Source organism: Lissotriton vulgaris, chromosome 4_1 (assembly GCF_964263255.1).
Source record: "Lissotriton vulgaris chromosome 4_1, aLisVul1.2, whole genome shotgun sequence".
Taxonomy (NCBI): domain Eukaryota; kingdom Metazoa; phylum Chordata; class Amphibia; order Caudata; family Salamandridae; genus Lissotriton; species Lissotriton vulgaris.
Window position 1 is genome coordinate 498,301,953 of NC_141691.1, and position 27,755 is coordinate 498,329,707.

Consider the following 27,755-nt stretch of genomic DNA (forward strand, 5'->3'; position numbering starts at 1 on the left):
AAAAAAATGATTTTTCATGGTAGAAGCGCTTCACGGGCCGCGAACTGGGCCGCAAACTGGTAGCGAAACGGGAATTCGCCATTTTGTGCTTCGTTTTAATTAAATTACTAGGTATAAGGGGGTGCGGGAGACGTATCCTAATCCCCTATGTTTCCTGAGGGTGGCTGAGGAGGCTCATATATGTTGATACATCTCTTCCAGCGGCTGTGCGTGAGCTTTTTTTTTTTTTTGCTGCGTGACGTCTGTTAACGTTCGATTCGATGGAAATCAGGAAGTGTTGACCGCCAATTTGTCACTGCGATAAAATATTTTGTTATAAATGAATCCTTATTGATAAACATTGTCTGCGCCATCTTGCTTTTTTGTCCAATGCCACAATTTTGTCGTGCACGGCAGCCATTTTAGATGCCTTGACCAGGCCCACTCTCTGCACGCCGTCGATTCTCAGCACGGCTCCCCACCCTCGCAAGCATCTCCCCCACGCACTGGTCACCCCCGCTCTCTCTCTCATGCATCGTCCATATACTTCCCCCAATCTGCGCTGCTCTTCCCTGAGAATCACACCCTGTGCCCGCCCGACACCTCCCTTTCACCCTATTCACTACCGCACCCTCTGACACTCCTCTTCCTCTGTGTCCGATTGTCCAGGCCGGACCCAGGCTATCACCTAGCCCTACGGATGTAGTTTATGGCCCCAGCTGTAGAGTATCCAGACATGCCAACCCTCCAGATTCAGGCGTGAGACTACTGATTTCAGTGCTAGTCTTTCGCCTCCCGATTCCTGCAAGGAAAAATCCGGGGGCATATTACCAACAACTAGTGATAATTTTTGTCTCTAACTTGTTTAGAGACAAAAATTATCGCCGCACATCGGCGAATTTTATCGCACATACACCTTGCTATTAGCAAGGTTTATCGCAAATGCGATAAAAAACGGCCGCAATGCATGAATATTGCTGAAAAGTCAGCGATATTCATGCATTATCCAGCAAATGCTCTTAGCCATTTTATCCACCTTCCATTGGATAACATGGCTAAAAACTGCTCTGTGCGTGAGCTTTTTTTTTTTTTTTTGCGGCGTGACGTTTGTTAACGTTCGATTCGATGGAAATCAGGAAGTGTTGACCACAATTTTGTCACTGCGAGTAAATATTTTGTTATAAATGAATCCTTATTGATAAACATTGTCTGCGCCATCTTGCCTTTTTGTCCAATGCCACAATTTTGTCGTGCACGGCAGCCATTTTAGATGCCTTGACCAGGCCCACTCTCTGCACGCCGCCGATCCTTAGCATGGCTCCCCACCCTCGCAAGCATCTCCCCCACGCACTGGTCACCCCCGCTCTCTCTCTCATGCATGGGCCATATACTTCCCCCCATCTGCGCTGCTCTTCTCTGAGAATCACACCCCGTGCCCGCCCGACACCTCCCTTTCACCCTATTCACTACCGCACCCTCTGACACTCCTCTTCCTCTGTGTCCGATTGTCCAGGCCGGACCCAGGCTATCACCTAGCCCTGCGGATGTAGTTTATGGCCCCAGCTGTAGAGAATCCAGATATACCAATCCTCCCGATTCAGGCGTGAGACTACTGATTTCAGTGCTAGTCTTCCGCCTCCCGATTCCTGCAAGGAAAAACCCGGGGGGATATTACCAACAACTAGCGATAATTTTTGTCTCTAACTTGTTTAGAGACAAGAATTATCGCCGCACATCGGCAAATTTTATCGCACATAAACCTTGCTATTAGCAAGGTTTATCGCAAATGCGATAAAAAACGGCCGCAATGCATGAATATCGCTGAAAAGTCAGCGATATTCATCCATTATCCAGCAAATGCTCTTAGCCATGTTATCCACCTCCCATTGGATAACATGGCTAAAAACTGCTCAGGGCAGGTGTTAGGTTTTGGAGATATTCGCGCTTAGCGCGAATATCTCCAAAAGTTGGTAATAGGAGATAGCGATGGTTAGGGACTGTTTCCAGTCGCTAAAATCTTGGCACGCCCACTTTGCATGTCATTAGTGATAAATATCACTGACATGCAAAGCCGGGCCCAAGATGGTCGCTATCTCCTTTTAGCTGTCACTAACTGGTGTTAGCGACAGCTTGGTAATAGGGAGATAATTTTATCTCTTTTTTTTGGCTTTTAAAGCCAAAAAAGCGGAAATAAACCCCCTTGATAATATGACCCATGATTTCTCGGGGGTTTCAGCTGACAGGGCTTGGTATTGTGTTACGTGCTAATTCTTCCAGGAAACGTCAGAGGGTCGATGCAGGGGTTCTAGAAGGGGTGATAAACCATTTAAGCCTGATGAACAAGCGCATGCTCTTTTAAAGATTTGTGAAGTACTCGGGGCGGCGGTGTGTGTGTGCCCTCTTTCAGGAGCGGGCGGGGGGGCACTGCCAGCAACTTGCCAGGCCAGGCAGTGTTCAACACGTGCATCACCCTTTCTCTGCCTGCTATTGCGCTCCATGCTTCGGAAAGGTAAGAAAAAGAACGTGCATTTGAGTTTGAAATGTCCGATCCTGTAGCAGTACACTTGCAAAGCCCACACATGACAATAACCCGATTCAAGGCCCCATTCACCCGATTTTTTAAAAATATATAGCACTCCAACAAAGTTGGATTTTAAAACTTTATTAACTTTTAAATATAAGGAACGCAACAAAAACTGTAAATATATTTAAACATTTTTTGAAATTAACCAGAACTATAACGATAACAACAACAACAACAACAATAATATAACTTTTATGCCTAAATTACGCAAACATTTAGCTAATCTGCTAAAGGGGGGAGTCGCCATTTCTTTACAATAATCAATAATGAAAAATCAACATCAATAGGGTTGTCCGTTTTCTCGATGCAGCACTATAGTGCAACATACACAGCACCTGGGGTGTCAAGAGTGAACAGGTCCTACCTGCTTAACCAATGACTGACAAATGCTATATTAAACACTTACTATGTATAATACTTGCGTTCACAATAGTTTTACTTTATAAAACAGAACAAAAGATGTCCCCTGTAAGTAAACCCATATTAGCTGTTTCAGTTATTGAACATCCTAAGGTTTTATGACATGGGGAAGTGGTGATATCCTGGGCGGGTGATGGAAAAACATCTACAAAGAAAACTATTACTATAACGATAACAACAACAATAATATAACTTTATTAACTTTTAAATATAACGAACGCAACAAAAAGTGTAAATATATTTAAACATTTTTTTGAAATTAACCAGAACTATAACGATAACAACAACAACAACAACAATAATATAACTTTTATGCCTAAATTACGCAAACATTTAGCTAATCTGCTAAAGGGGGGAGTAGCCATTTCTTTTGATATTTTTGATAATTCATCCGTAGCCTCTCTAATCTCCATTACAATATGTTTCTTGCTGTCGCTAGCTGATGAAAAAACTAAAGTGATAACTTCCTCATCCTTATTTTGTCTTTCTTTGTTCCTTAAGATGTTATCTGTGTCAACCTCTTCCGAGAATGCTGATGCGTTAGGGATTTCCTTGTGTTTCTTAATAGCATTGGTGTCTGCACACTTCTTTGTCAATTCTGTGAACATGATAACTGCTTCATAAACAGACGATATCTTTGTTTAGTCATTAGTGTTAAGTGTGTCTGAAACTACAGTGCCCTTCTGTTTTTCTTTCTTCAGGCTCTACAGAGTTTTGTGTGTTGTTCTTTTGAGCGACAATTATTCCAGAGGTTTCAGGTTCACTTGTTTTGTCCTGCAGTGAGTTAACAGCTTTAGAGACTTCATGTTTATTTGCTATGTCCTGCTGTTCGTCAACTGCTTCAGAGACGTCAGCCTCATTTGTTATGTTTGACTAGATCTTGGACCTGCCCGGCCGCGCCCAAAATGGCGGCGGTGTAAATGGGACTCGTAACTGCTTGTTGTGTACTGGTTGCCCAACCTTGATATCACGAGATACATATGCAGTTTTGAAGCACATGGCGGAGGCTCATCTGCTGTAGTGGGGCGCCCCTTTATCGTTTCAGTCGCCATTCCGCCCGCTTTTGCTACACTGTGCATTTTCCGCCATTCAGCTGTTTACCGCCCGCTCTTACGGCTACAGCGTCTCGCTCACCATGTAGTTGAGTTGCTCCCACTCTTGCGGTGCAGCGATAGGCGGCTGCCACAGGACTCTTAAAATGGCGGCCGGCTCTTCGGATTTGGGCCTGGTCCAGTAAAATGGCCCTGGGACACCTTGGAACTCGGACGCTTGTCTGCCAGGGCTTGGGTTCCATTCTCGAAAGCGTCCCCTCAGCCTTGAAGATTGTACAAAAGTCTTGGGGGCCGTCGACTCCCGCAGGCTTCCGGTGGGGAGCGGCTGCCATGATTGCTTGCGGAATGGCCACGACGGAGCTACGAGATGGTGGTGCTCTCATGGTGACGCCAGCTTCAGTCTGAAACATCCAGAAACAAGGTGGGGCTTTCATCGATTGGGAAAAAAAATGTTTTAATCCAATGAAAAGTGTTATTTTTAGGTCACATGACCTAGTCTTACATCATTAGGAAAACAAAAGTAAAATGAACCAATGAAAAGTTTTATTAACAAGTCACATGACCTGTTATGCTTACGTTACGCGCTGCGCGGCGCGCTCTGGATCGTTTCCGGGAAGCTGCGCCTTGCGCACCGGAGCACTTCCGGGTGCGCTATTGCGTCACGTCATATGACGCATTACGCAACAATGCAGGTCCAGAATATAGTTAAAATGTCTCCACCAACCAGCGGTCGGAATACAACCGCTTTCAGCAGTCAAAAAAGTTCGGTTAAATCTTAAGAGCGGGAGCAACTCAACTACATGGTGAGCGAGACGCTGTAGTCGCAAGAGCGGGCGGTAAACAGCTGAATGGCGGAAGAGGCACAGAGTACCAAAAGCGGGCGGAATGGCAACTAAAACGGTAAAGGGGCGCCCCACGACAGCGTGTCTTCAGGTCAAACGGATTGTGGGACAAGGTCCAGAATGGAAGAGTCATCAAAAGGGAAAAATTTCGCCGGACCCCGGGAGCCGGCCGCCTATGCCGGGGGCGATCTCAGGCCACACCAGGGCAACACGACTTGGGGAGGAGGCAGGAGCCAAGCGCCCCCTCTCAGTCCGCGCCATCTCACCGCCCCTCGGGGGCCTCCGTCAAGCGGTTTAGGGAGGCACCGTATCACATTGTTTTCCAATGCAGTCAGGTCCACAAACGGACCCCACTTACTTTGAATAGTGAAGCTGCAGCAGGTGGAAATAAGGTTTAAACAGTGTTACAAGCGCTGCTTAGAACTCTGAAGTATGGCACTCAACATCCAGGACTTATGCCATTTGTGTAAGGCAGTGACATCGAAGCAACTCAGGGACAGAAAGCATGAACGAACATTCACGTATGAAAATCTTATTTGGGGAAGGGGTAGAATCCAAACGCCCCCTCCCAGTTCGCGCCACTACACCGTATGTGGAAATTCTGAAGCCATTGTTCTGAGGAAAATTAAATTTTGGTCATGATGTGTTCCCTAGCGCGTACCCCACCGACTCCATGTACCAGCTTAAAGTGCATGTAACTTCCCTCCTGTGCCAGCTATGAAGACGCAAATACATTTGCGTCCACCGTCAACCTGTCCTCTTTCAGATCCACCATGAATGGATTATATAGTCCGTTCCTAAGTATGCTATGCCACCGTCTTTTTGTAGTACACTTTTCATTTTTCCTGCTCTAGCCAGAGTAGGCCCTGAATTCCTACCATCTGAACCTCTTTTGTGGCTCCTGGCTCTGCCCAGGCTACTTCTGTACTCGTGAACTCTGTCCTACTTTCAGCGCGGCCCCTCGCGCTCAGCTCAAGCCTGCTTTCTGCCAAGACTGACTATAACCTTCGAGTTATCTGTTCCGCCCTCCGAGAATACATTCCTGCCTACTAGATCCTGTAAACATCCTCTCCAGCTGCAGAGCCAAAAGGGCCGACCTGTCTCAAAGCAAATAATTCATAGCCTCCGTTGCCATGCTTCCATGGAAAGCCCCGTGCCCTACGCTTCACATGTAGACACTCAGGCGCTCATACACGCATCCACAGTTAGCATAGAGTAGCTTCTGCCCTAGAGACCTTTTCCGCCCAGATAGTATAGTTCCTAAACATCAGATATCAGATATGATAGAAGTACAAGTTGATCTGACATGCCAGACTTCTGTCTCTTTCCGTCAGTGTAAATGTCAAGTCCCCTGCACCCCGTCAATCACACGTCATGCAGCTGCGCGCGCATCCAAGCTTTCGATTTTCTGCTGACATTGCAACATTCTGTTAGCTCCACCCCTTGGTGCCACCCACTTGCGTCACCTATCAGTGACGTTTCTAGCACACACCTCTGGTTCACGCCTAGTTTACGCCTCTTGATGATGTACTAGTACCACGTGTATACTGTTATCTTGTCTTCTCTCAGCTGTTACGCCTCTTACATTGACTCCTATGTATAAATCAAGTATATAAGCTATGTATTGATAATAAACTTCAGCGCTCTATCCCTTCTGACACCCCTGTGGTGGTCAGAACATGATATCCTGATTCCTTTATGAGGAATAAAACCCTTAGAAACTCTAACACCACGGACTCTGTTTTCTTTCCTTCTGATTGAGTTATTATTGATTAAGTACTTACCTGCATAGAAATTAAGAGAGTAAATTAATTATTTACGTCAGTTCTACAAACTCTCAACGCTTGCTATCAGTGCACGAGTTTCATGCTCGATCGATTGAGCTAGCCGGATCGGGCAATAAAAAGTATAAAATAGTTATGTAAATAGTTATTTAATAAAATGTTTTACCCTGTTTCTTTGCTGGTGTGTTGTCTATATTTATAATATTTGCATAGGGTTTGTCTTTATTTTGGGCGGGGTGGGTGGCGGAGTCGAGCTGTCTTGCAGCCCTCATGGTGTGGAGCTCAGTTCATTTCACTATTTTCGTATTTCTCATGAAGGGTTGTTCCTAATGTTTGTATTTTACTGAGGTCAAAAAGAGATCGAATTAGTGGTCTACTGATTTTGCTCGATTACTTTTATTTTTTTACACGATTTTTCACTATCTGCAAAGACTAAACAGAGTATTGCGACTTTGTGCTTGTTTGTAAATAGAGAATGATCCAAAGAGAACCAATTCTAAAACAGTAAATGCTTGGATAACAATCAATCAAATGGAGAGACAAGCAGGTACGACGGATTACAACGGGGGTAAAGGTCTGCGTTAACTACCCTTCACTATCTGCAAAGAGAGAGTACTACTAAGAGAAAAGAGGGGAGTGGGGGGGGGGCAGCGTTCAAAGCACATCAGCGTGCATAAACAAGAAAAAGTTTTTACCTATCACGTACTTGACATTTGACAGCTTTTGATATTTGCTATTAAAAAACCATTGAAATTCACAGAAAAAACCATAGGTTATAGTCGATATATAGTTAGGAATTTGCATTTACAAAACCTTGAAAATTCAATGAAAAAACCATTGGTTTTAGGCCATATATAGTTAGGGATTTGCATTTACAAAACCTTATTTTACTCGCATAAAACCATTGAAATTCCATATATAGTTAGATGCGCTAACTATATATCGCGCACCCGCAATCCACTGCTGATGATGTCACATATTACATCATTCATGACATGGTTAGTGACATCACTGATGACATCACTGATGACATCTCAAATGACATCACTGATAAAATCACTGAAAACATCTCATTTGACATGACTGATAACATCACTGATGATATCATTCATGTGATAATACCATGAACCTCTTCAGACTCTAATATAACCTTAGATACAATCAGTGTAAACAGACACTCACAGGCTGTCACTCATCCATGGAGTTACTCACACACCTAGTCAGTCATGCAAAGAATCAATCACACTTCCATTTTCTCAACTATACAGTTATACACACCTTACTTATTCAAACATATACTAACACATATTTACTCTCTTATACAATCCCTGATACATGTTCACAATGATCCATACAGCCACTCACACATTCACTGGCTCTTATGCACAGTTATTTATATATGTCAACTCTCACATGTACTGTGTTTTACATATGTACTTACTTTGACATGTAGCACTGAGATATCCATTCACTCACCAATACACTCATGCACAGTCAACCGCTCATACAGCTGTTTGCACATGCACCTTTGAATCTATACATATAGTGAATCAACTACTCACACATCTATGTACAGAGTCACACACCTTCCAGCCACCCATACACACACACTCAGTTTCCCATACAAATACTTGGATAACCAATGAATAACCCATACAGTTACTCATATAGCTACTGATCAACATATGCAGCAGTTTGTAGAACAACAGATATAATGATGCACAAATTAAAACAGTTTAGTCACTAACCCATGCACTCAGTGAGACACATTTAATCACTCACTCATACAGTCAGTCATGCACCTACTAAATCCTTCATCCAGACAGTTATATATCCACTCATTCTTCAATATGTAAGACATATTTTAACTTTACAGAAACATACAGTCACTGGATGTTGTCATCAGTGATGTCATCAGTGATGTCACTAACCATGTCATGAATGATGTAATATGTGACATCATCAGCAGTGGATTGCGGGTGCGCGATATATAGTTAGCGCATCTAACTATATATGGAATTTCAATGGTTTTATGCGAGTAAAATAAGGTTTTGTAAATGCAAATCCCTAACTATATATGGCCTAAAACCAATGGTTTTTTCATTGATATATATATATATATATATATATATACGAAACAGAGGGTGGTACCTTAAGCGTCACAGATATGAAACTTCTAAGAGACTTAACTGAAATAAATCTAAATACTGCCAATGAATCTGAGAACATAAGCAACACACAGACAGCAAGAGCATCGGAAATCTCAATTGGAGCCATTTGTAAAACACCATTCAGCCCTAAATCAGTATTTACCCCTCTAATGCCAAAAGATAACATTGACATTTTTTCTGACAAAGTGATACAAGATCTAAAAGCCTTAGCCTTATCTAGTAGCAATGAATTCAACAGAAAAAACATCTAATCAAAGTATGAAGTACACCAAACTAATGGAGAAAATAAAATTACGAACGGATATTGTAGTACGTTGTGCAGACAAGGGGGGCAATGTTGTACTATGGCCCCTAAAAATGTATAACCAGGAAGCACAACTACAACTACAAGATAAGGACTGCTACATAAGGACCACATCCACAAACATAACAAATATCAAAGAGAGATTTGATATGAGCCTATATGAGTGGAAGAGACAAGGACTATTGACGAAACAAGAATTGGACTTCCTAAAAATTGACTATCCTATAAAACCCCAACTGTACCTGATTCCAAAGATCCACAAAGATCGCCTACAACCACCTGGTAGGCCAATCATATCAGCCTTAGGAAGTCTATTCGAAAAAACAAGTCAATATGTGGACTATTTTCTACAACCATTTGTCAGTTCCCTTCCTGCTTACACAAAAGACACTGGTCATTTTCTTTCTTTGATTTCAGACTGTATGTGGCATGATGATTATGTATTGTTATCACTAGATGTACAGAGCCTGTACACAAGTATCAGGCATAAGGATGGTCTAAAAGCGCTGCAACACTACCTGGGTTCTAGGGAGATCAAATTCTACAAACATTCACAAATGCTCCTACACATGGCAGAATGGTGCTTGGAAAATAACACGTTCCTTTTTGATAAACTCCTGTACAGGCAGATACAGGGCACTGCCATGGGTACCTGCTTCGCTCCCAGCTATGCGAATCTGCATATGGGCTGGTGGGAGGAGCAGGTACTCAGGGTTCACCTCCAGGATGAAATGTCCAAAAATGTGATGATATACCGCCGTTATATCGACGACATTTTCATCCTTTGGAAAGGTACAGAACAAGAAGCATTAAACTTCACTGACAAAATCAATTGCAATACCCTAAACTTGAGATTTACCTGTAACTCCAGTAAAGACAAGATTACATTTCTAGATTTAGCAGTCTACCATGATGACAGTAAAATTCAAACCCGAACATACAGAAAGGAGACAGCGGGCAATTCCATTCTCCACGCCCAAAGTTCACACCCCAAAAGCCTAGTTGAGAGCATTCCATATGCGGAATGCCTTAGAATGAGGAGAAACTGTAGCACCACCAGAGACTTAGAGACCTGCACATCTAGTCTTTTTGCAAGACTCAAACAGAGAGGCTACAAGGACACAACACTAACCAAAGCAAAATTAAAAAGCCAAAAATACACAAGAGAAGAACTCCTGAAAGACAAGAGTAAAAACACAACCCCTCAGGAAGATCCAATCCCACGCATGATCACAGGCTACAACAAATATCACAGCAACCTAAGAAAGATCTTATACCGGCACTGGACGATTGTGCAATGTGATCCTGTGATCGGTGCAAAGTGTACCAAATTACCACAACTCACTTTTAGGAAGGTCAAATCCATGAGGGAAGAACTGGTGAACAATGCACCTACTCAGGCACCCAAACCTGATTGGTTCAAGGCACAAATTGGGTTTTTCAAATGCACTAAGTGCAAAGCGTTTAAACACGCACAGAATACCCGCTCCATAACAACACCTCTCAGAAAAAGTCCAGTCCAAATCAAAGACCACTTTACCTGCAAAACAGACTACGCGGTATATGTGTTACACTGCACCTGCGATAAAATCTATGTAGGCAGTACACTACATCCTGTACATGTGAGGATTTTACAACACCTCAGGGCAATTACCAATGATGACCCAGCCTACCCAGCAGCGAGACACATAAACAGAGATCACCACGGCAGAGCAGGAGATTTGAGCTACTTTGTACTGGACAGTGTCCCAAAACCCCGGTGGGGGGGGAAACAGGCTTTTAACACTAAGGAGACTGGAATCAAAATACATAATTTTACTGAACAGCAGAGCCCCACACGGGCTTAATGCAGATGAAGCTCTGAATGTACATCTCTGAACATACCCCCGTCATTGATATCTGTAGTTCAATTAACACCCACTATCCCGCATCCTGACAGCTCCTCCTCCGCCATAAGCATCTGAAACTCACCACTTTGTAAATACCTGCACAGCACGTAAATAGCACAATCACCACACACCTTACATCAGGCACCACACTTGATAGACTGAATGCTCAATTTCCGATGCATATTTTAATAATCAGTAGAAATCCAGCTGACAGGCGTCCACAGTTTCCCTTAACATGCGTAGCAACATAGTTACGGGGGCCGCGCCAACACACAGGAATGAATGCTACATATAACCAATAAACCATCAGCTTAACCCGGATCCTGGTTTCCTCAACGCGCGAATCCACTAGGAAGTCATATGCGGACAGTCTTAAACCAGGTCCAAAGCTAATCAACCACACGCCACACAATGTACTTACTGTTAATGAGCATGACTCAAATCGGCGTCTCACCCAACCCGGCAATAACTCGGGCAAAGCGCCCCGTACATCACCGCAGCTTCATCCCTCTCTACCGTGATCTGTTGCAAGCTTGGAAAGAAGTTACAGAATGCGCACGCAAGCAGACATATATTCCATGAGCTGACAATATGTTCTCACTTTCTATCACACGCGCCTCGGCCTAAAACACCACGGTTTTCTATATAAGAATTGAACCCTCTATTTTCTTAGCAAATACGAATGGTAATTGTACATTTATGCAACATGAATAATATGTATAACACTGTGAAGCTGTTTTCTAATTTAATTTAAAATCACCATGACTTGCAGAATTAACCATTCTTAACTCCACCATGTCTATCATTTCAGTGCCTGTAACCATGACAATCAATGGTCTGCTTTCCAAATTTTTGTTTGTTACATTTGTTTTCACTTTCTTTTATTTTATGTCACATTGTGCTAGTGAAACACTATAAAACATGTATGTACTTGGGGAGTAGTAGATGTAGTGACCAAGGCGGCTGGGTCCGTCGAAACGCGTCCACGGTACGGAATAAAGAATAATCCTTGGAAACTTACCTCACGGTGTCGGTGCCTACTTTATATGGTGTGGAGAAGGAGTGAAAGAATATATATATATATATATATATATATATATATATATATATATATATATATATATATATTCGACTTCTGACTTCCCCATTTAGGTCAGAAAACACACGAACAGCTTATATATATCCTACTGGCGGTCGCCAGTAGGTAGTTATAGTTGGGACCTAGTTTCCAGAGGAAGACAGTTTTTCATTTTACCAACAACCTTGGCATTGTTTGACGAATCCTTGTGAAACTTTCAAAAACTTGTTTGATGCTCAATTCAGCTGCTGTATTGAAAGTTTCAGGGTGTTCTGTCAAGCAGGGGGGGCCAAGAAAAAGAGTTGCTCCCAAAACATGCTTTCCTCATGTTAATTTCCATAGGAAACTTTAGACACGGCTACAACCAAGCCTTTTCGTGATTTGGTGTAAATCCGTTCAGTAGTTGCAGAGTTATTTAAAGAAATTTCCAATTGTATATCCAGGGACGGGAAGATCTGTGAACCCTCCTGATCTTGTACTGAGATCTGATTGGCTGCCAGCATTTCAAACCAGGATAACTGGGTCCCTGTAGCCAACTTGCGCTCCATCGGGGAAGGACTGAAATTAGGACATTGTCCGGGTCCGACGGAACCTGAAATCCACAGTTGGCACTTTGTGCACTATTTTGTCTAAAAATATTAAAACTCTGGTTCTGCTGACTGGATTTTTGGGCCATGGGGGGGGGGGAGGAAGGGGGGAGTACATATTAGTTTGGGATTGCTTGTGCATTACCCTGACAAGGATTGTGGCTGCTGCTTGACCAGGGCTCAGACCCCGGTCAACCAACAACCCAAATGCTTACATTGTACATTATGAATTAGGATGCTATAACAGGCCCCTCTAGGAAGGTGATACATAATATATGATAAGGGGCATGAAGCGAATGACTCAAGTTTCAAAACGATTGTTTTGCCTTGGTTAGTTCGCAGAGTACCTTTAGTGAACAAAGAATTAGACAAATGTTTTTGGAGTGATTTTTTTCAAAAGCAGGGAGTAAATATCTCTTTACAGATAAACTTGAAGAATATCCGAAAGGAAAACACTCTTTTTTTCACTAAAGAACTGATGCATGAAAATGCACTTGAGACATATGTAGAGTGCTTGAAAAAACTAAATTAAACATCTTATTGATGAATACAGTTCTCCAAATTTCAATAAAAGTATCTACGTTTGGTGTTTTCTCTGTTTTGATGCTAAATCACTCCTAAGTAGTGTTATAATGACATTTTCTCAATGTGAAAAGTTCAGTTACTCATCCATGATAGATTTATTCTTCATGATCTATGCATAATGTGATGACTGAAATTTCTTTATAATGTTTAATCCTGACCCAGTCCTAATGTCCCTTATTGGCCGAATCACTTTTTTCTTAATCCCTTTTGTTATTGGAATATAATTTTATCTGATGAGTACCTCATATATCCAGAAATTGAAGGAGTAAGAATTATGGTTAGGAGACTTGAAATCTGCCATGAAGGGTAATCTTCTGGGATTAATCACAAAGTAGGTTGTTTGCCCCGAAATGAAATACATGGAACCTGATAGAGTATAGACATTATCGTTCACTTTTAATCAATATAATCTTTATTCTGCATTGTACAAAACAGCATAAAAGTACAGTTTAAAATGACAATAATATATATAAAAAAGGGTACAAAAGCTATTCCAATTACATTTCATTGAATCCCTGTTACACCCCCACGTTTTACTCTTATTTTTTGGGGCTCTCCTTTCAGTAGATCCCTCTTGTCTCTCTTAATTTAACTGCTAGCTTGTGATAGAGAGTAGGGTGAGGGGGGCTTGGGCCATTTGTAAGTATAAAAGGGCCTCCTTAGCTTGCTAAAATGTAATTTTCTTCAGCAGACTGACTAAAAAACGGCGCCTGGGCAATGAGTAAAAAGGGCATAATAATACAAAGTGAAGGGTGTCCTGCGGAGATCGTTGATCGCAGCCGCAGGGACCCTTTGGCTCAACTGAACTAGTAAAACCTGCCGGATCGGCTAATAAATGTAAAAGGTTGAGCCTAAAACGTGTGATTAAAAATCTATCCTGGGCATTGTGTAAGAGGGCAAGGTACGGATCCATTCCTTCACTGGTCCTCACTAGGCCATAAGCTTTGACTGACTGTTTGCCCCATTCCCTCTCTTCTCTAGAGGAGGCTTTATGCATAAGAAACCTCTTCTTCACTTTGTCCTTATCCCGACCTGTAATTCGGATCGGATTTGAGAAGAGATCTTTGCAGCCAATCTTTTCGAAAGCGACCTTTAGATACTTCAGCCAGGGAATGTTCATTCCCCAGTCCCTACCAAGGCAATCCATGATTATTTGTCTGGTCAATGTTGCCTCTGGATTGTCCCAGATCTTTAGCCATGCTAACAGGGGTCTGACCTGGACCTTGTCCACTATAAAATCCCCACCCAGTTCTTCTTGAGCAATATAAGAGGGGAAGCACTGTGGGACTTTCAGGAGTCTTCTCATATATTTATTCTCCTCTACCTGCAGTTTGTCAGAATCGACAACCCCCCAGAGTTCTGCACCATACGCCGCTTTGGAGTAGCAGATTGAATTATATAAATTCATCATTTGCTCCGGAGACCAGTGTCCAAGTCTGCGGCCAAAATTCATAATTGCCCCTGTACTAGACACTAGCTTATTACAGCGCTCCTCAATTAGTGCTTTAAAATTTATATGCCCATCACTTATCTCAATGAACTCACTCTGGAAAAATGATTTGTGACATTAATTTACAAAAATGACAAATGTGTGTAAGGTTACCATGTTTAAAAAAAACACACAAATTAAATTTGCTTTAGATATTGCTTCGTAAAAGCATACAGAATGTTAGATGTAGGTTTTTGATGACACTTAACTGCTAAAAAGAAGTTTAACAAATACATTGATATAGGTTTTCTTTATGCATAAATGAACGTTGTAAACAAACGATAACATAAAAATGACTGCATAAGAATAAAGTTGGTTTATGTGTTAAGAAAATGGTCATTAATATTAAAATGTATAATGTGAGCCCTGGCATTGATGAGGAAATCAGATGCTATAATAATTTGTGTTATGTAAAGGCTTATTTTAAATGTGCTTTCAAATTCTGAATGCTGTATTAACCTATACCATGCAAAGAGACTTGCAAATTATACATGAAATAATAATGAAATTTTTTTTAGGGGTATTTTATACTTACGTGATGCAATTACAAACCATTAATCTGCCTAATTGTAGACCTAATGTATTGTATTCAATAATGTGAGCTTCATATTTTAGCACAAATTTATCGTGCACAAGCTGTGTTTCGTGAAGGCCTTAAAACTTGCTTTTCTTTGCTAGCATGAACTTATGAACTGAATAGTCTGAAGCCTATTGGAACCTTTGAAAATGTTTCTACTTGTTCTCTAACACTCAATAATTCCTTTCACGTTTGTAGCTTACTTGACTAAACTTGTAACAAAATTGTTCCTTCCTAGAGCACATGCTTGGGAGAGGACTGACAAAAGATGAGAACATGAACTCGCCTACTTCTCAATGTTATAACTAATCATATGACCAAAGTACAGTGGTTCTAGGGAAAATGCAAAGTAATGGATCACTTAATTCTTCCTGATTTGTATACTTTTACCTGTTACATCATCTCATTCTACTGAAACTGACCAATAGGATAGAGTGGTCCATCAAATTTGGTGATGTCAAGGGATGTAAACCAGAAATCGACGGAGTATAATCAGTGGCGTAGATAGGGGCTGGCGGGGGGGCGGTCCGCCCCAGGCGGCACCATTTTGGAGGCGGCAGTGTATCTGTAAGTGCAAGCACACCTGCTTGCAGACAAACGCTGCATCACCTAAAAAAGTGGTGGTGCAGCATCGGCGGCATGTGAGTCCCAGCCAGGGCCGTCAATCTTGTAGCGCGTGAAAGCGCTACCAATGACATCCCTGGGTATCATTTTTGGCCATCCCCCGCGCTGCAGCAGTGGCGCGCACCATCTGTCGCGCACACTAGTGCGCACGCTCTCATTCAGGTTCTCACAAACACAACAACAAACACAACGTACTTTGAGTCCTGTGGAATTAGATTGCGACTTACTTCATGAGGCCACAGAACGCTGCAGTGCACCTTATGACATCACAGTAACCTGTGTGGATTTTGTGGTATCACAAAATGACTTGTCATACATTGTGAGGTGCCATGAAACTTTGAAAATGCAGGGTGCTGTCACAGAAAAACGTGGTGTACTTTTGTGAGCTTACAGTTCATGATGGTGTGCCGTGTGAGTTAGTAGCTAATGTTGGCTTCTTGTTGTCATGTGGAGTGGCTTAGCGGGCCATGTGTACTTTGTTGAGTTACAATACACTGTGGTGTCTCCAGTGGAAAAAAACACAATTTGGCATTGTTGGAGTGTCACGAAATACTGACATAATGAGGTCACAGAACGCATTAGAGGACAGTGAGAGGTCACAGCGTACATTGGGGGACTTTGTGAAAGCACATTGTTGTGTTTTTTTGTGATGTCAGCAAACATATTTCCTTTCTTTTGTTTACATGCCACACTCTGGCATCGTTTGTGTGAAAAAAACACGTTGCAGTGATATTTGTATATCCCATTTTGCATTGTGGCTATTGTTTCTCTTCTGTCTCGTAAAACGACGGGAATTCCAACACTGCCGCTCCTATTCCTGTCACCTTTTTGCTATAAAGCTGCTCCAGAATGATACCGCGCCATCTGTGGGGGTTGGAAGAAGTAGTCAATGGGGTAGGACGGTTTTGCTTCAACATCCAAAGACCTCCCATCCATCCGCCCCAACGTTGAACTTGAAACTGCGCATGACAGAGAGCGCAGAGGCCTCCATTCTGTAAACATTGCACGCTTTCTTTGCCTAACCTCTGCACGGCCGACTGGTGAAACTGTCCCGCATGAAACCTGAGAGCCCCCCGAAGGAACATTTGGGGGCAGCGCAAGGTGAGGTGCACTCAGGAGTAGGTGGGGGCGGGGTCAGTAAGGTATGTAGGACCAACCAATCCACATTGAAATTATTTCTGGGAATTGACTGTCCTACAATGGGGAGTTGGGGGCATAACTGCAAAGTTTCCCACATTCATCTGTGCTTAGCTGTTTTGGTCTAGAGTTTTCCTTTCCGTTGTGGAGTTCATAGTCCTGGATTTATTATGGGATAAACAAGACTACAAGTCCCAGAATGCAAACCAAATCAAAGGTCTGGAGCAGCTAGATATTTATGGACTAGGATTCTCTTGAGTGGAGGAGTCTTGTGCTGGGCTAGCCTATGCAGATTTGTTGCAGACAGTCTGACCGGACTTCTGATTTACTCCGAGTCAGTCCCTCACTGTCTCTGGACTGTCTCTGTCAGTCTCTCTAGCAGAAGAAACCCGGCCTGTTGGTGCTTGCATGCACTGGGCCTGGCCTGCCACCTGTGCTGCTGTGGCCCCTCCTCGAGTCGGCTCGAGAGTCGAGAGAGACACTGACAGCCTAATTAAGGTAAAGTAAAAATGAATTTCATTTTAATTTGTATACCTCTATCTTATACAGCAACCCACTTGCTGAATTGATCATTTACACATGAGCAGCAGTGTTGTTCTGAGTCCTCCAATGACGCGGTTGGAGTACTTTTCAGTGGCGTCGTAAGTTAAACTTAAACGCTGCCAATCCACCACGCCCGCTACTCGCTGTCTTTTTGCCCCAGGCACCCCCGCTACCAGCCATGGGCGGCAATCTGAGCGCTAGCCCCGAAGTGCCAGAAGCTGTACCTACACCCCTGAGTATAATTGCCTAAAGTCTGGACAGGAGCGATTCCTATCTTGTCCATCTCCCCTCTACCCATCTTGCAGTACAGAGGCTGACGATTTGGACTTCCAGAAACAATGCAAACGGTGATAAAAATACTGCGTTGGCTGGTATGCTTGAGTTGTGGGAATCTTTCCGACTGGAAGGTTTCCAAAACAGGCTGTGGAAGTCACGCTGCAGTGCAGAAAGCGACAGACAACTCTGTCCATGAACTAGAACTGGTCAGCCGGTGATATACTGATCATTCATCAATAGGCTTTGTATGAAAAATAATTGATTTCCCATAGATTCACTTCCTTAGGACAAAATCTCCCTCGGCTGAGGTCGATACCTCCCTTCAGATTGAATTTCATGAGTTGTTAATGCTTAATAAATCTGTTCAGCTTCTTAAATTAAATTTTGTATGCTAATCATTTGAAATTTGATAAAGGTACAATTTGAGATTAAAGTACTCTACTGATTCTGTTTCATTATTTGTTGTGGCCAATTAATATGCTTAATTTTAACTGACCTAAAGGTAGATTTAATCAGGGAAACTCCATCAGGAATTAATGAATGTTAACAATTATCTTATTCCAGGTCCCCATATGATAATTGTTCATCCCCTGAGTATTCTAGCCCCTTTCAGCAGAGAACAAGATCCAATTAGAAGACCTAACAGATTTAGGGGCATATCAACTAGGGCGGCGATAATATTATTGCCACTTTAGAGCTTGTTTTCGGGCGGAAAGCGTCGATAATATTATCGCATTATCAACAAGGACACGCTAGCGCGTGTTTCCTTGCATTAGCGCTCCTTGTCAGCATGCCTCCCATCACTAATGAGATACAAACGAGGCGTGCCTGACCAAACACCCTGGAAAATATCGCTACCCCAGCTTTGTGATATCATCAACGAGGGGTAGCGATATTTTAAATCCCGTTAACTATGCCTTTACGAAGGAATTTAACGTCTGTAAAATTCCTGACTAAGGCATAGCTAGCATGGGAGGTGGATTATGGTGATATGACCACAGGTTCGTATAACCAAGGCTGTCTCCGTTTTGGGTGCAACATCGCTGGTTTTCAAGCAATGTTGGACCATTTCTCTGGAATATTATCGCCCTGGGGTAACGCGTTGTTGATAACGCGCTTACCGGGCGGTAAATTCCAGCCATAGACGGCGATAAATATAAAAGCACTAAGCGCGCTTTGCAATATTTATTGCCATCTGTTGCTGATATGCCCCTAACTATGGTAGCTGAGGTTATTTTGAGGTTAAGAGTAACAAGATCAATTTAAATGATTTACAAGGCCCAACATGTTTACGCTACAACAAACCTGAATCAGACACATATGCTAAATGAATATTTACTATTTGATGCCCAAAATACCAGCTAAAACATCAGGTTTTTTTTCATACATTCTGTTGGTTTTGTACATGTCTCTCAGAGCACGTTAGAAGTATGCAGAGCATCTTCTGTGAAGAGATTGTCAAACTCTGAGCGTGCACTCATCCAGTGTAATTAATTCTCACCCAGCAACATAACTTCACCTGAAGGCTCTGGCCACTGCCAATGAAGTCAAGAGAAGGGAGGTTAAGTATCCTGGCAACGGGACGCGGTAAGCGTTTGCATTCACCCAGCCTGCCCTTGGCCTAGGGTGGTCAACCATCTGTAAATTTCACGGATCGTCCATAATTTGAACCTCAAGTCCATTGTACGTGAGGATCCCTGTTACGGGCGCCTTTTATCTGTAATTTTGGGCATTGCAGGGAACAGCACTGTTCCCTGCATGAAGCCTCAGCACCCTACTGGGGCTGCCTTGCACTCTTCCTGGGAACACAAGAGCAGCCCACCCACTCATTGTCATTCTGTCTGTGGCTGATTGCCACATACAGAATGACAGTGGGCCAGTTTGGAGCGCATTCTGTCAGATGGAAGGAATGTGCAACAAGCACTGGCGTTGCCAATAGGTCTCGCAGTAGGAAAGTTGGAGCTATTGGTTGTGTAAATGACAAAGCCCTTTATGTATTAAAAATAATAACAACAGTGAAAGGCATTGTTATTTGCAATTGTAATGGCTCCAACTGTCGTACTGCGAGATCTATTGGCAACGTGAGTGGTTTTCGTGTGTGAGTGGCGTTGTGTGTGTGAGTGGCGTTGCGTGTGTGAGTGGCGTTGCGTGTGTGAGTGGCGTTGCCTGTGTGAGAGGTGTTGCCTGTGTGAGAGGCGTTGCCTGTGTGAGTGGTGTTGCCTGTGTGAGTGGCGTTGCCTGTGTGAGTGGCGTTGGCTGTGTGAGTGGCGTTGCCTGTGTGAGTGGCGTTGGCTGTGTGAGTGGCGTTGGCTGTGTGAGTGGCGTTGCATGTGTGCGTAGTTGAGTGGCGTTGCGTAGTTGAGTGGCGTTGCGTGGTTGAGTGGCGTTGCATGTGTGAGTGGCGTTGCATGTGTGAGTGTCGTTGCGTAGTTGAGTGGCGTTGCGTAGTTGAGTGGCATTGCGTAGTTGAGTGGCGTTGCGTAGTTGAGTGGCGTTTTGTAAATGAGTGGCGTTGCGTAGGTGAGTGGCGTTGCGTAGTTGAGTGGCGTTGCGTAGTTGAGTGGCGTTTTGTAGATGAGTGGCGTTGCGTAGATGAGTGGCGTTGCGTAGTTGAGTGGGCAGCGTTGCGTAGTTGAGTGGCGTTGCGTATTTGAGTGCCGTTGCGTAGTTGAGTGGCGTTGCGTAGTTGCGTTGAGTAGTTGCGTTGTGTAGTTGCTTTGCGTTGCGTAGTTGACAGTGGCGTTGCATGTGTGAGTGGTGTTGCATGTGTGAGTGGCGTTGCATGTGTGAGTGGCGTTGCATGTGTGAGTGGCGTTGCGTAGAGTGGCGTTGCGTAGTTGAGTGGCGTTGCGTAGTTGAGTGGCGTTGCGTAGTTGAGTGGCGTTGTGTAGATGAGTGGCGTTGCGTAGTTGAGTGGCGTTGCGTAGTTGAGTGGCGTTGCGTAGTTGAGTGGTGTTGCGTAGTTGAGTGGCGTTGCGTAGTTGCGTGTATTTGCGTGGCGTTGAGTAGTGAAGTTGCGTAGTTGAGTGTCGTTGCGTAGTTGACTGGCGTTGTGTAGTTGAGTGGCATTGCGTAGTTGAGTGGCGTTGCGTGTGCGTAGTTGAGTGGCGTTGCGTGGTTGAGTGGCGTTGCATGTGTGAGTGGCGTTGCATGTGTGAGTGGCGTTGCATGTGTGAGTGGCGTTGCATGTGTGAGCGTTGCGTAGTTGTTTAGTTGTGTGGTGGTGTTATTTATTGATTCTTTGTTGGTGCTGTCTGAGTGTATTTTAGTGTTGCTATGTTTATAGTGTGATGTGTATATTTGTAGATGTGATGTTGTGTAACTATTTTTTAGCATTATGTAATAAATGGAATGTGTATGTAATTTTTTTGTATTTTTTTGTGTGTAGTAATATGTTGACTGCCTTTGTTGATGCTTATGTATGTATTTGAAATCAAAAATGGCGGACGCAATGCGTCCCCTTCACGCAACCTACGTTTAGTAGTTCATCGGTCTAGTTTTTTTTTGCTTTCCTTTTGGAAGTGTCCAATTTTTGATTGACGTTTTATTTCAGCCAATCGGAGCGCTACGTTTTTGACGTTGCGTTTCGATTGGCGTGCGTCAACGGTGGAATTCCCCAGAAGATCGAGATTCGCGGGTCGCAGAAGGCGTGTTCTTGTTCCTGTGCTGTTGTTGCGTCGTTAGACAGGTAAGACTTTATTTCTAATTGTTTTATTTATGTATTCGAATGTAGTATTGATAGTATGTATAAAGTAACAAATATTATATTTTTTATAAAAATGTAAATCTTTTGTTCGCGACTATATGACTTTTTTGTTATTTACTTATAATATAGTTAATTAACTGTTTATAAAGTTGATATATAATGTCTGTTTCTGTCAATTTCAATGTTTTAATTGGTTCTATTTGTATTTTTACGTACATGATCTGTATTTTAACTTAGAAGAAGTATGTACTTTGTATTTATGTAATAACTGGATGTGATAAGTTTTAATGATTTAAATTGTTTATTTTTTCAATGACAATGTTTGTAAATGTTTCGGAGGCACAGTGTTTAATTGAAGATGTGTAAATGTATACTTTTGCGAATGTTATTTATGTTTTTAATTTTTATTAACGAAATATGCGAATAATGTAAGGCAACTGCAAATGTGGATGTTTCTTTGTGTTTTAATTTGCAAATGTATGTTGACGTTATTTTCATTATTCCTTCATTTATCTGTGTTGATAGTTTCGCTTTTAAATTTGTAGTTTTGTGATTGTTACCTAAAGGTGTTAATAATGTACGTATTATGAGTTAGTTATGTGGTTGTTAGCTAGTGTCGTTTTTATTTACTTGGTGCGTAACAGATCTTGTGCATTTTATTTTTTATTTTTTATTTTATTTTGCATTTTCGTTTTGTTGTTTGGCCTTAGTTTTGTAGTTGATTGTCTAGGTCTCAAAAGGATATCGTACATTATTTTTTTTAAAGTAGTTAATGTGAAACGTTAATAATAGTGTGTAAAAAACTTGCTGTATAGTACTCGAATAAAAAGAGCATGCTAGTTTAATAATGATGTGAATTTTTTAAACGCCGGAAGTTGTCTGTAGGTGTTAATTGGAGGTGAAGATAGTTCTAGACAATGTACCCTTCAGAGTGAAGGCATCTTCTTTCAGCATAGCATTATTGTTAGGTTGATAAGTTGGCAGAAACCTTTATTTTTGATGTTTCCTATTTGTGGGTAGGCGGACATTCTCAGAATGTTCTGAATCCGTGACCTGGGGGACTCCGGTGTAGTGCCTTGTGGACGAAGCAACGATCCACAGTCTGAGCATGTGGTGTAAAGGGTGCTACCTGTAGCTTTGTTGTTTGATGATGAACAAGTTGTGTGTGATAGTAATGTGTTAATCCAGTCTAGGAGTGTTCACCGCAGGAGCAGGGTGCCCTTGTGTGGGAGAACAAGAATTTGCAAGAGTCCCCAAAGTAAGCTTAGGTGATAAAAGACACAATAGATTACGTCTTTGACATTATGAATGATAGTGAAGCATAATATTGTGTGTGTGAGGATGAGGGTGTGAGGGTAAATATTGCCTAACGCTATTTATGTGTTTTACGGTGTAGTTGGAGGGTGGACTTGGACGGTGTGAGTGTGAGTGTGAGTGGATGCGAGTGTCTGGGCATTTGATGTTGTGAGTGAGGCTGAGCGTGTGTTGGTGAGTGATGGTGTGTGAGGGTATGAGTGTGATTGAGGGTGTGAGGTTGTGAGAGTGTGAGAGTGTGATGTAGGGTGAGGATGAGTGAGGGTGTGTTCGGCTGAGGGTGAGGGTGTGATTCATAGTGATGATGCCTATAAGTGATCATTTTTTCCTTGTGAATATTGTACACTTCAAATGTATTAATGTTGTGAAGCGTTTTTTCAGAAAGCTAATCCTGCCCTATGTAATGTTGATTGATGCTGTTGTTAAGGCAGAATCAAAAAACAAACACATCAGTAACCTTTGTTATATAATGCATGTCAAAAGTAATCATTTTTTTGTACGGTACACATCAATTTGCACTGCAAAAGCTTGGCTTGCATTAACATAGATGCGCATTGATTTTGTCTGTGTTTGCTTATTCGAGACAATGTTTACCTCCTTATAAATTTCCGACAACAGATGTGCATTAATTGTGGCAAACTATAAGTATGAAGCCACCTTTAAAAATAGTATTGTTGTTGTTGTTTAGTTTGAGTGAAATTCTTTCTTGTACTTATTAGTGAATTGCAAGTAGGATGTGATGTCTAGTATTCTTGTGATGACGGACTTTATTGTTTTTGTGGATTATTTCCACCATTGTTTAATTGTTTATTTACTTCCCCTTACTTTAGTGACTGCTTTATGTTGTGAATTTTTGTCCTTTAGAGGTGTTTGTCCCCTTTTAAATAGGTGTATTACTCGCTGTGTATTCAGATGTTTCCCTTTTTTCTTCGTATTTTTTTTGTTTCTTGAAAAAATGTTATATTGAACAATCCTTTACTGCGTTTTTATGTATTAATTTGTGCACTGTCCTTGCGATGCATTAAGTTTTAATTTTTGAATACCTACAAGTGTGTAATCTGATGTTTTGTTATTGAATTAAATTTTGCCTAATGCTATTTACTTTTGGAGTTGGAGGGTGGATTAGTAGTTGGAGGGTGCATTAGTAGTTGGAGGGTGGATTAGTAGTTGTAGGGTGTAGTTGTAGGGTGGTGTTGTAGGGTGGAGTTGGAGGGTGGACTTGGATGGTGTGAGTTTGAGGGTGAGTGGATGTGAGGGTCAGGGGGTGTGAGGGTGTGTGATGGTGTGTAAGGGTGATTGAGGGTGACTGTGTGAGTATGAGTGAGGGTGTGAGAGTTGTGAGGGTGAGGGGGGTGAGGGTGTCTGAAGGTGAGGGGGTGAGGGTGTCTGAAGATGAGGGGGTGAGGGTAATGGGGTGTGAGTGTGTGTGATGATAGGTGTGGGTGAGTTAGGGGGAGTGTTATGAGGGTGTGAGTGTGTGAAGGTGAGTGAGGGTGTGCAAGTTTTAAGGTTGAGTGTGTGACTGTGGGTGAGGGTGGGTGAGGGTGGGTGAGGGTGTGTGAGGAGGTGTGAGGGTGAGGTTGTTGAGGGTGAGGGTGTGTGAGGAGGTGTGAGGGTGAGGGGGGGATGTAGAGTGATGGTGTGTGAGGGTGAGTGGGGGAGGGTGATTGAGGGTGTGTGAGGGTGATGTTGTTGAGGGTGAGGGTGTGTTGTTGAGTGATGTTGTTTGAGGTTGTGAGGGAGTTTGAGGATGAGTGATGGTGTGTGAGGCTGTGTGTGAGGGTGTGAGTGGGTGTGAGTGAGAGTTGTTGTGATGATGGCTCTAAGTGTTTATGTTTTTGCCTTGAAAATTGTCCACTTCAAATGTATTAATGTTGTGAAGCGTTGTTTCTGAAGCTAAGAGACCTATGTAATGTTTCTTGATGCTGTTGTTAGCGCTGAATCCAAAATCACAGACATCAGTAATTGTTTTATATGATACATGTAATTGTTTTTCATTACTTGTTTTGGTAAGGTACACATCAAGCCGCACTGCGAAAGCTTTGCTTGCATTAACATAGATGCGCAGTCATTTTGGAGGGTGGAGTTGTAGGGTGGTGTTGTAGGGTGGATTAGGAGGGTGGCCTTGGACGGTGTGAGTGTGATGGTTATTGGATGTGAAGTTCAGGGGGTGTGAGGGTGTGTGATGGTGTGTGAGTGAGTGCGTGAATGGAAAAGAGAAAGTCTGTTGTCTGTTTGTGCATGTTGGCGGCCGTGATAACAAAGAGACACGAACAGAGATTTTTTTTTCGTGTATGTGTCCCATCCATTGAAATCGTGGAAATTAATTTGATAGTATGGATTGCTGAGGCCGGTGTCACTGCACCTGCTGCACGAACGGAAAGCGTGTCTCTGAAAGAGTTTGGGCAAGGGACAGGGGAGAGCAGTGACGAAGGGTGTGCTATTTAAGAACACATACAGCTGTAGTTAGTATATAGTATTGAAGACGCATGTTATAAATATTTATTTATTGTCGGAAAATAGGTCACTTAAAACTTTGAAAGTGTTGTGAGTTCTATGTAAAAAGAAAGGATGGAAGAGCTTAGTAGGAAGGATACGCTATGGAGTCTTTGGACAAATGTAAATTATTTGATTTTATGTATTTTCTGCGTCCGGTTCCACTGCACGTGCTGCACGAACGGAAAGCGTGTCTCTGAAACAGTGTGTGCAAGGGAGATTGAAGACGCATGGGGAGAGGGTACACCGAGCAAGAGGAAGGGAAGGCAAAGAAAGGAAGGTGGGTGAAGAAAGGTGGAGAAAAGAGCGCTGGGACGTGGAAAGGCAAGGAGGGGGGTATGGCAGAGATGTAAACAAACTACATGCGGAAGGGTGTGCTATTTAAGAACACATACAGCTGTAGTTAGTATATAGTATTGAAGACGCATGTTATAAATATTTATTTATTGTCGGAAAATAGGTCACTTAAAACTTTGAAAGTGTTGTGAGTTCTATGTAAAAAGAAAGGATGGAAGAGCGTAGTAGGAAGGATAGGCTATGGAGTCTTTGGACAAATGTAAATTATTTGATTTTATGTATTTTCTGCGTCCGGTTCCACTGCACGTGCTGCACGAACGGAAAGCGTGTCTCTGAAACAGTGTGTGCAAGGGAGATTGAAGACGCATGGGGAGAGGGTACACCGAGCAAGAGGAAGGGAAGGCAAAGAAAGGAAGGTGGGTGAAGAAAGGTGGAGAAAAGAGCGCTGGGACGTGGAAAGGCAAGGAGGGGGGTATGGCAGAGATGTAAACAAACTACATGCGGAAGGGTGTGCTATTTAAGAACACATACAGCTGTAGTTAGTATATAGTATTGAAGACGCATGTTATAAATATTTATTTATTGTCGGAAAATAGGTCACTTAAAACTTTGAAAGTGTTGTGAGTTCTATGAAAAAAGAAAGGATGGAAGAGCGTAGTAGGAAGGATAGGCTATGGAGTCTTTGGACAAATGTAAATTATTTGATTTTATGTATTTTCTGCGTCCGGTTCCACTGCACGTGCTGCACGAACGGAAAGCGTGTCTCTGAAACAGTGTGTGCAAGGGAGATTGAAGACGCATGGGGAGAGGGTACACCGAGCAAGAGGAAGGGAAGGCAAAGAAAGGAAGGTGGGTGAAGAAAGGTGGAGAAAAGAGCGCTGGGACGTGGAAAGGCAAGGAGGGGGGTATGGCAGAGATGTAAACAAACTACATGCGCGGCCGCCATTTTTTTTTCGTGGGAGGTGCTGGTGTGGCAGGAGTGCTGATACGGCAAGGCTGTGTTGGCGGGGAGAAAGAGAGGAGGTGCTGATGTGGGAGGGGGAAGTCGCGGAGCGAGAGGGGAGGTGCTGTTGTGGGAGGGGGGAGTTGCCGGTGTGGGAGGAGTGCTGCTAGGGCAAGGCTGTGTTTGCGGAGAAAGAGAGGGGAGGTGTTTATTTATTGTCGGAAAATAGGTCACTTAAAACTTTGAAAGTGTTGTGAGTTCTATGTAAAAAGAAAGGATGGAAGAGCGTAGTAGGAAGGATAGGCTATGGAGTCTTTGGACAAATGTAAATTATTTGATTTTATGTATTTTCTGCGTCCGGTTCCACTGCACGTGCTGCACGAACGGAAAGCGTGTCTCTGAAACAGTGTGTGCAAGGGAGATTGAAGACGCATGGGGAGAGGGTACACCGAGCAAGAGGAAGGGAAGGCAAAGAAAGGAAGGTGGGTGAAGAAAGGTGGAGAAAAGAGCGCTGGGACGTGGAAAGGCAAGGAGGGGGGTATGGCAGAGATGTAAACAAACTACATGCGCGGCCGCCATTTTTTTTTCGTGGGAGGTGCTGGTGTGGCAGGAGTGCTGATACGGCAAGGCTGTGTTGGCGGGGAGAAAGAGAGGAGGTGCTGATGTGGGAGGGGGAAGTCGCGGAGCGAGAGGGGAGGTGCTGTTGTGGGAGGGGGGAGTTGCCGGTGTGGGAGGAGTGCTGCTAGGGCAAGGCTGTGTTTGCGGAGAGAGAGAGGGGAGGTGTTTATTTATTGTCGGAAAATAGGTCACTTAAAACTTTGAAAGTGTTGTGAGTTCTATGTAAAAAGAAAGGATGGAAGAGCTTAGTAGGAAGGATAGGCTATGGAGTCTTTGGACAAATGTAAATTATTTGATTTTATGTATTTTCTGCGTCCGGTTCCACTGCACGTGCTGCACGAACGGAAAGCGTGTCTCTGAAACAGTGTGTGCAAGGGAGATTGAAGACGCATGGGGCGAGGGTACACCAAGCAAGAGGAAGGGAAGGCAAAGAAAGGAAGGTGGGTGAAGAAAGGTGGAG